At 36.8% G+C, this 14,666-nt stretch overlaps 1 long non-coding RNA gene across 1 annotated transcript; it reads right to left on the bottom strand.

The window, feature by feature from the left end:
- Positions 1-388: 388 nt before the first annotated feature.
- Positions 389-4,198, bottom strand: LOC126954644 (uncharacterized). The gene is made up of 4 exons (XR_007725679.1): positions 4,032-4,198; positions 2,669-2,712; positions 1,920-2,045; positions 389-530 (listed from the first exon to the last, which is right to left on the bottom strand). It is a non-coding gene; the product is annotated as an uncharacterized LOC126954644 (long non-coding RNA).
- Between the last annotated feature and the right edge of the window lie 10,468 nt (positions 4,199-14,666).

Here is a 14,666-nt window from a genome sequence, read left to right as displayed (position 1 = left end):
TTGAAATTGTTTCTTGACTTGCCCATTTCCCACATTTGTCTCTGAGTTCCAAGAAGGCAGGAATCTTACTTTTTAATATCATTTTGCCCTCCATGTCAATTACAAGCATCACTCTGAAGAAGAGTCAGCTCTCAATAAATATTGACCTAATGGTTTATTTGTTGATTCTTCATGTAGTATTTACATTTTCAAGGAGGAATAATCAACTATGTTTAAAAATTTGGCATTACAATTACATACTTTGTTTCTGGTTTCACATAAGCTTTTAAATAGAGGAATGATGGAATGTTAGATCAGAAAGATGTCTTGGAATTCATGTAATTCAGTAACATAATTTTGCATAGGAGAAAATGAAAATCAAGAGAAATTAATCAATAATTAATAATTAATGACAGAACCAGTATTTCAGAGAGGCAGGCTCCGTTGAAAGGGGAATGTTTATGGGTTTGAGATCAAATGTGTATTAAACTCTGAATTAGCCACTTGGCTCTGGCTAAGACATTGACCTTTCCAGTCTTCAGTTTCTTCACCTGTAATTCAAAGAGGATATTCAGGAAAGAGGATGTTCTTGTGATGATTAAACAAGTTAATATACAATAAAGTGTATATAATTACACAAAGATATATAACAATAGTCACAACTATTCTTAGGATTCTTATTCGACAACTCTTGATGCTGCCTCTGATTCCAACAGAAAACACTTAACCAAGACTCTGAATGACTATTTAATGCCACAACAGATAGGTGTGAATAGTCTTTCTGGTTTTAAAAAGGACCTTTGCAATTAAGTTATTAAGTGCTCCTGCAAATACCTACTAAGAAAACAACTGCACATTTGATTTCTATCAATTCTCTCTTTTTTCCTTCAGTTTAATTTTCCAGCTTCAAGATTGTTAAATAGTACATGCTGTCTTGATTCTGACCTGCAAATAACCAGCTGTCATTTGTGAATTTCTTCCTAAATTAAAGATAATTAGAAGGGCTCATTTCTTGTGATTAATGTTTGGAAGAGAACTGGGACTAGAATATTCTTGGCTTATTATTTTGCCATTCTAAAATAATGCTGACATTTGATTCTCATGCTAAGCTATTCTAAACACTTCTTAGCCATCAGAAATCTAATATGTGGGAGCTTGTGCTAACACATAAATGTTTAGGGTTGATATTCAGAGTTAAATCTTACTGTTGCTTAGTGGTAGACAGTGATAGTAAGGGGAAGAAAAAAAGAAGGCAGGAAGGGAGTACCCTTGTGTCTATACCTTTTCTTATCTGAATAATAAATTCATGCATAAATTTTATACATGAATGCAGAAACTTTTCTCTTGGGTTCCTAAAGTCAGGCAACCCTGGTCATCTAGATGTTGTTACAGCTATGACTTCTTCTTTCTTATTAAAGATAAGAATGATTGTACCTCACCACTGGAAGAGACTGCTCCTTCATGCTGGGCTCACCTTCACGTTTTATGTGACATTCTTAACAGTTTTACTTCTGCATGCAGCTACTTTTGCCATCAAGTCCAAAGCAAAGCCAAAGGATTAATAGTTCACAACACTTCCAAGTACTCTGAAAGATGTATAGAATTGGTTTTAAATTAATGTCTCTAATTTTTAGAAAATTTTCTAGAGAATATAATTCACTTTCTTTTAATTACTCTTCAGTTTTAATTCTTTGCTACCGGGGCAAAATTTAGTCTAATTTTCTGCCATCTGAAGGTCTTGCAGGTGGCTACAGTCTTTATAAGGCTTCTGATCTCATTTGAACATGAACTTGCTGTAGTTCCTTAGTCAATATGTCTCCCAGTTCCTTCACTAACCAGTTTGTCTCCTTTTAGGTGCACGTCAGTTTTCCGGTGTTTCTCTAAAAAGGTGGAGGCTACAGACACACTATTTGAAGCCCTTGACCTCATGCTACTCATACATGAAATTAATGTTTCTATTTCTCTCTTTGCTGACTCTCTTTCCAGGGTTCCTTGTCTCTTTCTTGGCTTCTTCATTGCTTTCCTTTCCTACTGAATCTTCCTTCTTTTTGTTACTCTCCTAGAACCTAGAAAAAATTACATTAAGTAGTTTTTCTAGCTTGTTTTTAGTATGTTCCTTGTTAACTGTTAACTACATTTTCACAAAATAATCTATACTTTGTGGAATAAATGAATAAATTACAAAACTATTTGACTTAACAGAAGTTTCCAAGGGGAAAGTAAAAGTTCATATTCCCCGCTACTATCCTCCGTTCTACTCCCTAAAGATAAGCACCATTAACAGTGTTTATCTTTATACTTAGAAAGTATATATGTATATATGTGTATGTATACATGTATATGTGTGTATATATACATACTTTCATATATACATATATACTTTCTAAGTATAAATGTATATATACACACATATATGTGTGTATATACATATAGCTTATAAGATATATATCTTATATACAAGGCTACATATCTTAGCCTTGATATATTTTTATATGATATATTTATATAAACATATTTGTTTATTTATTTATATCATATAGATACATGCCAGATCTGTATTAGTCTGTTTTCACACTGCTATAAAGACATACCTGAGACTGGGTAACTGATAAAGAAAAGAGGTTTAATAGGCTCACAGTTCTGTGGGCTATACAGGCTTCCACTTCTGGGGAGGCCTTGGGAAACTTACAATCATGGTGAAGGTGAAGGGGAATCAAGCATGTCTTCACATGGCTGGCAGGAGAAAGAGAGAGAGCAAAGCGGGAGGTGCTACACAATTTCAAACAACCAGGTCTTGTGAGAACTCTATCACGAGAACAACAAGGGGAGAATTCTGCTCCTGTGATTCAATCACCTCCCACCAGGCCCCTCCTCTAACATGGGGAATTACAGTTCAACAAGAGACATGGGTGGGGACACAGAGCCAAACCATATCAAGGTCCAAATTGTGTGTGTGTGTGTCTGTTTATTTTCTTTCTTTTCTTTAAAACAGAGTCTCACTCTATCACCCAGACTGGAGTGCAGTGGTAATATCATGGCTTATTGTAGTTTCTACCTCTTGTGCTCAAATGATCATCTTGTTTTAGCCTCCTGAGTAGCTGGGACCACAGGTGCATGCCACCATGCCCAGCTAGTTTTTCATTTTTTGTAAAGATGGAGTCTCACTATGTTTCCCAGGCTGGTCTCGAACTCCTGGCCTCAAGCAGTTCTCCCCTGGGCCTCCCAACATGTTGGGTTTACAGGAGTGAGCAAATATGCCTGGTCCCCAATTTCAAATAAGAGCCTCTAGTTGTGCAAATAACTAAGTTTAATTTTTATACATGAATTTAATTTTTTATGGAACTCCCATTATTCTGATTGCCTCTAAGTTCTGGGAGATCAAATAACATCAAGGAGATGGGGTCAGCTCATCTGTGTCACTGTCGTATTTCTACATGGGCCTCTACCTGTCACGTTTTGTTTGTTTCTTGGATCATCAGCATGGCCCTATCTGGTCATTTATTCTCCCCAGTTTTTTGCCTTACACTTGGGCATTTGTTATTGAACACCAAAAGCCAAAAAATTGATTTTTTAAAAATAATCTTGTATATTTTTCTGCATTATCCTCTTCTGGAGACATAGAACTCGCTAGCTGCTGCCTAAATGAAGATAAATGTCAGAGTAACAGCATGTATATGAAAAAATTAAATATATTATCCTAATCACTATATAAATATGTTAATTGAATATTCAGTGGGAATTTCCTGTTTTTGTGGTATTTTGACTGAAGCCTGGAAGATGAGAATAATAGATTATAAAGTACCTGCACATTTTCAAGAGAGACAGAAAATCAAAGGGCTTGCTAAGAAGTGGCTAAATTAGTCTGTGGACATCCACCCCCTGCCGCCACCACCCTTACCATCCAATCTATATAAACAGAAAAGCAGAAATTTAAGATAATGTATTAAAGAAAGGCAATTTATAGAAGTAAGGAGTGCTTTGGTCTTTTTTCTTCCCTATGCAGGTGTTGCCATTATTCCAGGGTAGGTAGGAGAAGACACCGAGAAAATCACTTAGAGAAATTTGGGAAGGTTCTTGCAAGGAAGCAGTGGCTTCTCACTATCCAACTGGAGTCTTTTTGAGCTGCTGAAACTCAGGGTCATTTCTCAGGACACAGGGATGGAGCTCTGCAAGTTATTGCAAGAGCTTGAAATGCATCCTTTTTGTCTGAGGCCAGGGGTTGTAGGGAGAATGTCAATGACAGTTGCTTCAAAGTCATGGAAGTGGGAGGTAGGAGGGAGTACTGGAGCTGCTCAAGAGGCTGCAGACAGAGAGAGAAAGAGAAGAGAGAGAGAGAGAGAGAGAGAGAAAGGCAAGTCTACTTTTCCACTATTTTATGGAGCCTATAGGGTAAGGGGAAGCAATTAGGTTGAGCTGTCCTGATGAGACACTGCCCCAGGTTGCTGCCTTCTTTAGAGAAGAGATCCTAGGCGTGAGGAACTGGGAGGTGGGTAGGTCACTGGCGGCTGAGGCTAAGGGAAGAATCAAGAGGTCAGTCAGAGAGTATATCAGCCATGTAGGGAAACTATGAAATGATTCTTTTCCTCTAATCTCCATTCCAGTTGCACTGAGTGTGGAAGATTCCCTGAACCATAAAACCAGCAAGTTTTTATTAGCGATTTTCAAAAGGGGAGGGAGTGCACAAATAGGGTGTGGGTCACAGAGATCACATACTTCACAAGGTAATACAATATCACAAAGCAAGTGGAGGCAGGGGGAGATCACAGGACCACTGGATGAGGAGAAATTAAAATTGCTAATGAAGTTTCGGGCACCCATTGTCTTACCAGGAAACAGGGTTTGAGAACAGATAACCTGTCTGACCATAATTTATTAGGCGGGAATTTTCTCATCCTAATAAGCCTGGGAGCACTATAGGAGACCCGGGCTTATTCATCCCTTCGGCTTCGACCATAAAATACAGGATGCCTTAAAAAGGGGCCATCTGTAAGCCTACCTTCAGGGTGCATTCTCTTTCTCAGAGATGTTCCTTGCTGAGAAAAAGAATTCAGCGATATTTCTCCTATTTGCTTATGAAAGAGGAGAAATATAGCTCTGTTCCATCCAGCTCAGTGGAGGCCAGTTCAAAGTTACCTCTCTTGTTTCCTGAATATCGCTGTTATCCTGTTCTTTTTTAAGATGCCCAAATTTCATATTGTTCAAACACACATGCTCTACAAACAATTTGTGCAGTTGATACAATCACAGGGTCCTGAGGTGACACTCATCCTCCTCAGTTTACAAAGGAGATAATGGGATTAAGAGATTAAAGTAAAGACAGGCATAGGAAAACACAAGGATATTCATTGGGGAAGTGATAAGTGTCCATGAAATCTTCACAATTTATGTTCTTCTGCTGCGGCTTCAGTCCGTCCCTCCATTCAGGGTCCCTGACTTCCCACAACAGTTGATTCTACGTGTTCTTTTTTTTGAGACAGGATCTTTCTCTGTCACCCAGGCTAAAGTGCAATGGCATGACCGTAGCTCACTGCAACCTCAAACTCCTGGGCTCAGGGAATCCTCCTGCTTCAGCCTCCTGAGTAGCTAGGACTACCGGCACATGCCAACCACACCTGGCTAACTTATAAAAATATTTATTGTAGAGATGGGGTTGTGCCTTGGTGCCCAACTGGTCTCCAACTCTTGGGCTCAAGTGTCCCTCCTGTCTTGGCCTCCCAAGAGCTGGGATTATAGGCATGAACCACTGCACCTGGCTGCACATCTTCAATAGAGTGAGTAATGCCACAGTGAACATGGAAGTGTAAATATCTTATCAAGATACTGATTTTAACTCGTTTGAATAAATATTCAGAAGTGGAATTGCTGGATCATATGATAGTTCTTTTTTAATTTTCTGAGGAGCCTCCATACAATTTTTTAAGTAGCAGCGCTATTTTACCGTGCATAGGGTTACAATTTCTTCACCACTTCACCAAAACTTGTTATTTGCTGTTTTTGTTTGTTTTTGTTTTTTTAAATAATGACCATTCTAACAGGCGTGAAGTGATATGTCATTGTGATTTTGATCTGCATTTTTCTGATGCTTAATGATACTGAGCACCGTTTCATATACCTGTTGCCATTTGTATGTCTTTGTACAAATGTCTGTTCAGGTTCTCAGGGCATTTTTTAATTGGGTTGTTTGCTCTTTTTGCTATTGAGTTGTAGGAGTTCCTACAAAATACATTCTCCAGTATATTTTGTAGGAACTCCTACAACTCAATAGCCACACACACACACACACACACACACACGTATATATACACACACACACTCACTTTAGATACTAATCCCTTATCAGATGTATGCTTTCTAAATATTTATCCCTGTCTGTAGGTTGCTTTTCACTCTGTTGTTTCCTTTGCTATGCAAAGCTCTTTTGTTTGATGTAATTCCACTTAACTATTTTTGCTTTTGTTGCCTGTGCTTTTGATGTCATATTTAAGAAATGCTTGCAAAGGCCAATATAATGAAGCTCTTTCCCTATGCATTCTTCTAGGAATATTATAGTTCCAGGACTTATGTTTAGTCTTTAAGCCATTTTGAGTTGATTTTTGCATGTGGTATAAAATAAGGGTCCAATGTATTCTTTTGCATATGAATATCCAGTTTTTCCAACACCATTTGTTGAAGAGACTATCTTTTCTTTATTGTGTATTCTTGGTACTCTTGTCAAAGACCTACTGGCCATATACAGGTGAATTTTTTTTTTTGAGACAGAGTCTCACTCTGTTGCCCAGTCTGGAGTGCAGTGGCATGATCTTGGCTCACCGCAACCTCCGCCTCCCAGGTTCAAGCAATTCTCCTGTTTCAACTTCCCGAGTAGCTAGGACTATGGGCGCCCATCACCACACCCAGCTAATATTTGTATTTTTAGTAGAGACAGGATTTCACCATATTGGTCAGACTGATCTTGAACTGCTGACCTCAGGTGATCCTCCCACCTTGGCCTCCCAAAGTGCTGAGATTACGGGTATGAGCCACCATGCCTGACCATAGGTGTATTAATTTCTGGGCTCTCTAATCTCTTCCATTAGTTTCCATGGCTGTCCATATGACAGTTCCAGTTCCACACTGTTTTAATTACTGTAACTTTCTAATATGTTTTGAAATCAGAAAGTGAAATACTTCCAGCTTTGTTCTTTTTCCTTAAGACTGTTTTGGCTATTCAGAGTCCTTTGTGGTTTCAGAGTGGTTTGAAGCTACCATGTGAGCAAGACTGTGAGCCAACATGCCGAGCAATCATGAATTTTGAGATTGTTTTTGTTATTTCTGCAAAAAATGCCAACAGGATTTTGATAGGGATTGAATAGAATCTGTAGATTGCTTTGGGTAATGGGGACATTTTGACAATATTAAGTCTTCCAATCCATGAACATAGATGTCTTGTTATTTATTTCTTTTTCTTCTTTAATTTCTTTCAGCAATGTTTTGTAGTTTTCAGTGTATACATTTTTTCTCCTCAGTTAAGTTTATTCCTGAGCATTTCATTTTTTGATGCTATTGTAAATTCGATTGTTTCTTAATTTCCTTTTTAGGTATTTTGTTGTTAACATATGAAGACACAACTGAGTTTTGCTATTGATTTTGTATGCTGTGACTTTAATAAATTAATTTATTAGTTTTAACAGTTTTTTTTTTTTTTCTTTTAAAAGAAAACCTTTAGGGCTTTCTACATATAAGATCACCTCATCTGTAAACAAAGATAGTTTTATTTCTTCTTTCCTAATTTGGATGCCTGTTATTTTCTTTTCTTAACTAATTTCTCTGGCTAGGACTTCTGGTGTTATGTTAAATAGAATTGGCAAAGTGGGTATCCTTGCCTTCTTCTTAGAGGATCTAAGAACAAGGATCTTAGAGGAAAAGCTTTCAGTATTTTTACCATTGAGTTTGATGTTAGTTGTGGGATTTTTATATGTGGCCTTCACTATGTTGAGATAATTTCTATACTTAATTTATTGAGTGTGTTTATCATGAAAGGGTGTTGAATTTTGTCAAATATTTTGCTGTATTTATTGAGATGCTCATGTAATTTTTTAAAAAATTGAAATAGGGTCTTGCTCTGTTGCCCAGGCTGGAGTGCAGTGGTGCAACCATGGTTCACTGCAGCCTCTACCTCCTGAGCTCAATTGATCCACCTGCCTCAGCCTTCTAAGTAACTGGGACTACAAGCATGCACCATCACACCCAGCTAGTTTTTGTATTTTTGTAGAGATGGGGTTTTTTCTTGTTGCCCAAGCTCATGTCAAACTCCTGGGCTCAAGCAATCCACCTGCCTTAGCCTCCCAAAGTGCTGGGATTACAGACATGAGCCACTACACCCAGCAATAATGTAATTTTTATCCTTCTTTCTGTTAATGTGTTGTATCACATTGATTGATTTTTATATGTTGAACCATCTGGCATCCTAGGATAAATTTCACTTGGTCATGTTGTATGGAATACTTTTAATGTGCCATTGAATTCAGTTTGTTAGTACTTCGTTCAGGATTTTTGCTTTTATATTCATCAGGAATAGAATATCGTCTGTAGTTTTCTTCTTTTTTTTTCTGCAATGTCTTTGTGTGGCTTTGGTATCAAGGTAATTCTGGCCTCATAAAGTGAGGCTGTAAGTATTCCTTTCTCTTCAGTTTTTTGTAAGGGTTTGGGAAGGATTGGTTTCAATTCTTCCTTAATGTTCTGGCAGAATTAACCCATGAAGTCAACTGATCCTGGGCTTTCCTTTCTTGAGAGGTTTATGATGACTGATTCCATTTGCTTACTTATTATTCATTTGTTCAGTTTTTTTATTTCTACATAATTCATACTTGGTAAGTTTCATGTTTCTAAGATATTAGCTGTTTCTTCACGGTTGTCCAGTTTTTTGGCATATGCTTATTTATAGTAGTCTCAAATAATCCTTTGAATTTCTGTGGTATCAGTAAGGTCTCCATTTTTCTAATTTTATTTATTTGAGTCTTTTTTTTCTCAGTTTAGCTAAGAGTTTACCAATTTTGTTGGTCTGTTCAAAAAACCAATTCTTAGTTTCATTGACTTTAAAAAATTTTTAATTCTCTATTTCATCTATTGCTGCTCATCTTTATTATTTCCCTCCTTCTGCTAACTTTGGATTTCGTTTTTTTTTTTTTTCTAGTTCCTTGAGGTGCGCCATTGGATTTTTTTATTTGAAATTTTTTTTTTCCTTTTAGAATATAGGCATTTATCACTATAAACTTTCCTCTTAATACTGCTTTTGCTGTATCCCATAGGTTTTTGTATATTGTGTTTTAATTTGTATTTTTCTCAAGGCATTTTCTAATACTCTTTTTGATTTATTTTCATACTCATTGGTTGTACAAGACTGTTTTGTTTAATTTCCACACATCTGTGAATTTTCTATATTTTCTCTGGTTATTGATTTCTAGTGTCATTCCATTGTGGTTGGAAAAGATACTTGGTATGATTTCAGTCTTCTTAAATTTATTAACAGTTTTTCGTTACCTAACATGTGATGTGTCCTGGAGAGAGTTCTGTGTGTGCTGGAGAAGAATTTGTATTCTGTTGCTCTTGGGTCACAAGTTCTGTCTATGTTTGTCAGAACCATTTGATCTATAATGTTGTTCTGTCATCTGTTTCCTTATTGATTTTCTGTTTGGGAGTTCTATTTGTTAGTGAAAGTGGGGTACTGAAATCTCCTAACATTATTGTAATGTATCTCCCTTCAGCTCTGTCAATATTTCTTCATATATTTAGGTACTCTGATGTAGGATGTATGCTGCATATATATTAATAATTGTTATATGTTCATAGTTAATACTTTTATGATTATGTATTATCCTCTTTGTCTCTTGTGACAATATTTCACTTAGAGTCTATTTTGTCTGATCTAAGTATGGCCACTCCTGCTCTCTTTTGCTTTCCATTTACATGAAACATTTTTCCATCTCTTGAGTTTCAGCCTATATGTGTGTCTTTTAACCTAAGTGAGTCTCTTATAGGGAGCATACAATTGGATCATTTATCTTTAAGTTCATTTAGCCACACTATCTCTTGATTGGAGAGTTCAATCCATTTACATTTGAAGCAATTATTGTTAGAGAAGGACTTTCTATTGACATTTTATTAATTGTTTTCTGTCTGCCCTGTAGCTTTTTTGTCCATCTTTTCCTCTCTTGCTATCTTTCTTGGTGTTTTACTGATTTTTTTTATTGTCATGCTTTGATTTCTTTCTTTTGCTTATCTTCTAAAGGATTTTTTTTTAGGTTACTATGTGGCTTACTTAAGACATCCTTTAGTTATAGCAGTCTATTTTAGCTGATAATGACTTAACTTCAATTGCGTAAAAAATTTCTAGACTTTTATCTTGCCCTCATGAACATTTTATGTTATTGATGTCCCAAAATATGTTTTTAGTGTGTATACATTAACATATTTTAGTAAGTATAGTTTTTAAAATATTTTTCTTTTAACTCCTATGTTAAAATTAAGTTATTTACACACCAGCATTAAAAGATTACAGTATTCTGTATTCATCTATATTATTTACCTTTATTAGCAAGTTCTATGTCTATATGTTTTCATGTTGCTATTTAGGGTCCTTTTGTTTCAACTTGAAGATTTCCTTTAGCATTTCTTGCAAGGCAGATCTAGAGATTATGAACTCTTATAGCTTTGGTTTATCTGGTAAAGTCTTCATATTTTATTCATTTTTGAAGGAAAGTTTTGCTGGAATAGTAGTCTTAGTTGGTAGTATTTTCTTTCATTGCTTTGAATATAGCATACATTTCCCTCTGGCCTGTAAGGTTTCTGTTGAGAAATCTGCTGACAGTTTTGTGGGGCCTCCCTTGGATACAAAAACTTGTTTTTCTCTTATTGCTTTCAAAATTCTCTCTTTGACTTCAGGTTTTGACAATTAAATTATGTTTCAGTGTGAACTTCCTAGGGTTCGTCTGACTGGATATCTTGGGTCTGGGTATTTATTTCCTTCTTCAGGTTTGGGAAGGTTTTAGCTATTATTTCTTCAAATAAGCTTTCTTTTTCTTTATCTTTCTTCTTCTCTGGTACTTCCATAATGCATATATTGGTCAACTTGATGGTAACCTATAAGTCTCTTCACTCTTTTTCATTCTCTTCTTTTTTCTTCTTTGCCTGGATAATTTCAAATGACCTGTCCTGCTGAGTTTGCTGATTATTTGTTCTGCTTGCTCAAGGTTACTGTTGAATCCCTGTAGTTAATTTTTACATTCAGTTATTATTTTCTTTAGCTCCAAAATTTCTGTTTGCTTCTTTTTTATATTTTCCTTATCTTTTTTGAAATTTTTAGTCTTTTCATGCATTATTTTTTTCTGAGCTCATTGAGCATCTTTATGGCAGATTTTTAAAAATTTGAATTCTCTGTCAGGTAATTCATAAACTTCCGTTTCATTAAGGTCAGATTCTAAAGATTTATCTTGTTTTTTTCCTTTGGGCCATGCTTTTTTGTCCCTATTCCCTGCCCCCTTGAGTCTTTTTGTGGGTATCTGTGCATTAGAAGAAATAGCCACCTCTCTCAGTCTTCAAGAACTGGCCATGTACAGGTAAAGGCCCTCACTGTCACCTCAGCCAAATATTTTGGGGGTCTCTCAAGCCTTCTTTGTGTATGCATCTTTTCTGGACTTGTGCATGTAAATTCCCAATTGGAAGACTTTCTGGTTTTATTTTTCAGGAACTTATAATCTCTTACTATTTCTGGTGTCCATCTGCTCTACTGTGGGCTTTTTAGAGAAACAGCATGCCCTGAACTCTTTTTGTTGTTGTTGTTGTTGTTCTCCGAGGCTCCCAGTCATCTAGAGTATGCCAGATCCTGTGAGCACTCCAAGACAGGCAAGATAGAATTCAGTCTGGCTGAATTCTGCCTTCAGGCAGCCCCCTGAAAAGTTGAAATGTTGGACTTAAGGTCTAGCTTCTTTCTTCCTCAGGGAGAAGTTGGGATTTGGGGATTTCTGCTGGCTCACTCTTTGCTGAGCTGGAGAAGCTGTGGCAAGTGCGTACATGCTAGTCCAAGCTTCTGCCTTTGTTCTCAGCTGCTTCATACGTGTGGCCTTTTGCTGTCAGCATTCAGGTTCGGGCAAGACAGAAAGCAGTCCCTCAGGAAGCCTGCAAAAAAGTTAGAGGGTTGAATGTACAGATCAGTCTCTTCCTTCTCTCCCACGGAGAAATCTGGGAGTTGAGGGATCATGTGGCACTGTGGCACTGATCATGTGGCCCTGCTCATGGAATAGAATTTATTGTGAGAGGGTGCCTCAAATTTTCTTATTGGCTTTGATGATACTGGTTTGCCTTTTCCTGTGGTACAGGAGCTTCTCAAGTGGTTTCTGGATTTCTCACAAAGGGAATTTGTCTGGGTGTTGTTGTTAAATTTGTGTGTCCATGGGGGTAACAATGGTCCAGGCTTCCTGTTTTGCTATCTTGCTCCTGTATGATTTTGAACCAGGTATTTTTTATGGTTCAATTTCTCTCCTCTCTTAGGATACTGATTATGCATTTTAGATAAAAGTTTTAAATGATTATCCTAGAATTTGCAACTAATCTCAGCCAACTTTCAAATAACATAATACTGCTTTATGAGCGGTGCAGATAGTTTATAACAAAATAATTTCAATTCCTCCCTCTTGTTCCTCATAATATTCTTGTCATTCAATTGTCAATATACTACAGTCATCCAATGTATTATTGCTATTATTACTTCAGACAAACAGTTATTTATTCTATCAGTTAAGAATAAGAAGACTATAAGTGTTTTTATCTTAATTTATTCCTTCTCTGATGCTCTTTTTTTCTTTCTATAGATCCAAGTTTCTGACCTATATCATTTCTTTTTCTTTGAAGAACTTCTTTGAACATTTCTTGCACGGCAGGTCTGTTAATTACAAGCTGTCTCAGAGTTTACTTGTTTGCGAAAGCTTTATTTCTACTTAATTATTGGAGACTCATTTTGCTGCTCATAGATTTCCAGGGTTTTTTTTTCTTTCAAAACTTTAAATAATTTACTCCTCTGATATTGTGAAATATACGTTTGGTCTTCCTCCATGTTTCCCAGTATATAGATAGCCTTTAAAATCCTTGCAATCTCTTAAGTGATAAGTACCTTTTTGTATGCTAATGAGATGACTGCTGGCTGGGGACTTCCAGATAACCTGATTGGGACTGGTTGCCAGGGGAATCAACCATGAGATTAGAGGATTGGAACTTTCAGTCTACCCCCTGACCTCCAGGAAAGGCAGAGGGGCTCAAGGTTGAGTTGCTCACTAATGGCCAATGATGTAATCAATCATATGTATGTGGTGGAGCTTCCATAAAAACCTAAAAGCACTGGGTGAGTTTTGAGATCTTCTGGGTTGCTGAACGCATGGATTTTTCTGGAGAATGACTCACCTGGGGAAGGCTTGGAAGCTCAACATCTTTTCCCACGTACCTTTTGCCCTGTGCATCTCTTCCATCTGGCTGTTTATCTGTACTCTGTAATATTCTTTATAATAAACCAATAAATATAAGTGCTTGTCCAAGTTCTGTTAACCATCCTAGCAAATTGATCAAACCCAAGGAAAGGGTCTTGGGAATGCCCAAAAGAGAGGAAAGATAGAGAGGGCTGGAGTTCACTAATTGCCTTTTCCTCACATCACATAAGGCTCTGAAGGACAGATCCTTGTTACAGAGAGCATTCAGAAAAATCTTTCAAAACAGTTACATCCCCCTCCTCTAGCCCAAAATATAAGGGGATTTTTCTTTGATCTGCACCTTGAAAATCTGTTGGAGTTCCTGGAAGTGAAACCGTAAAATCGGGGCCCCTCTAAAATTAGGCCCTCAGGAGTTTTTAACACTCAAACTAATACTCACTAAATTTCAGTGATTCAACAAAATTGCCATGTAAGTGTTCCTGCCAGCTACTGAATCTAGTGGCTTCAGCTTCAAGTATACTGATTACAGTCATAACTCTCTGTATTAGCTTGTCTCTAGATTTCAAGGTGTTGATTAGCCCTGTCACCTTAATTCTCTGATGGAACTAAGAAAAGTCATTAATTTGCAGTTTGTACAGCTTTTGTCCTATGAGGATGGGAATAATGACTTCAAATCTCTTTACATATCAGAGTTCAAACTGTAAGTCTCTCCTCATTTTCTTTTAAAGTTCTTCATAGTATCATGAAATTCCCCTTTATGTCCTAAGCTGCCCTCCAGGGAGTTGCATCTTGTGCTCCTCCCCATGCTAGTTGCTCTCTCATCTTGCTTCACAGCTGCCATCTCGGGGCTTGGTGCTTCCTTCCTTGCTTTTCTGGATTTATTCCAACATATTTTTTGGTTCTCATCCTCATTTTGCTATAGTTTATTTTCACAGCTCTCTAAATAAAGGAATATGGGAAATAACTATCTGAGTCTGTATCTGAAAATGTCTCCTAGCATCCAATAATACTGATAAAAATTTTGATGTCCTTCTGATTATTGTTCTGAAAGTTTATATCATTATGTCTAATCTTTAAAAAAATCCTCTGGAATGAGCTCTAAGTATACTCTTTCTTCTACAGATCTATGTACTTTAGTATTGGCATATTCCCTTGAATTCTGTGATACTCTCATTTCTGCTTTCTTGGATATCTCCTTCTGTGACTTGTATTATTCTGGTTTTGGACTTTCTG

Source organism: Macaca thibetana, chromosome 5 (assembly GCF_024542745.1).
Source record: "Macaca thibetana thibetana isolate TM-01 chromosome 5, ASM2454274v1, whole genome shotgun sequence".
Lineage (NCBI taxonomy): Eukaryota > Metazoa > Chordata > Mammalia > Primates > Cercopithecidae > Macaca > Macaca thibetana.
The sequence above is the reverse complement of the archived record's forward strand: the minus strand, read 5'-3'. Positions and strand labels throughout refer to the sequence as shown.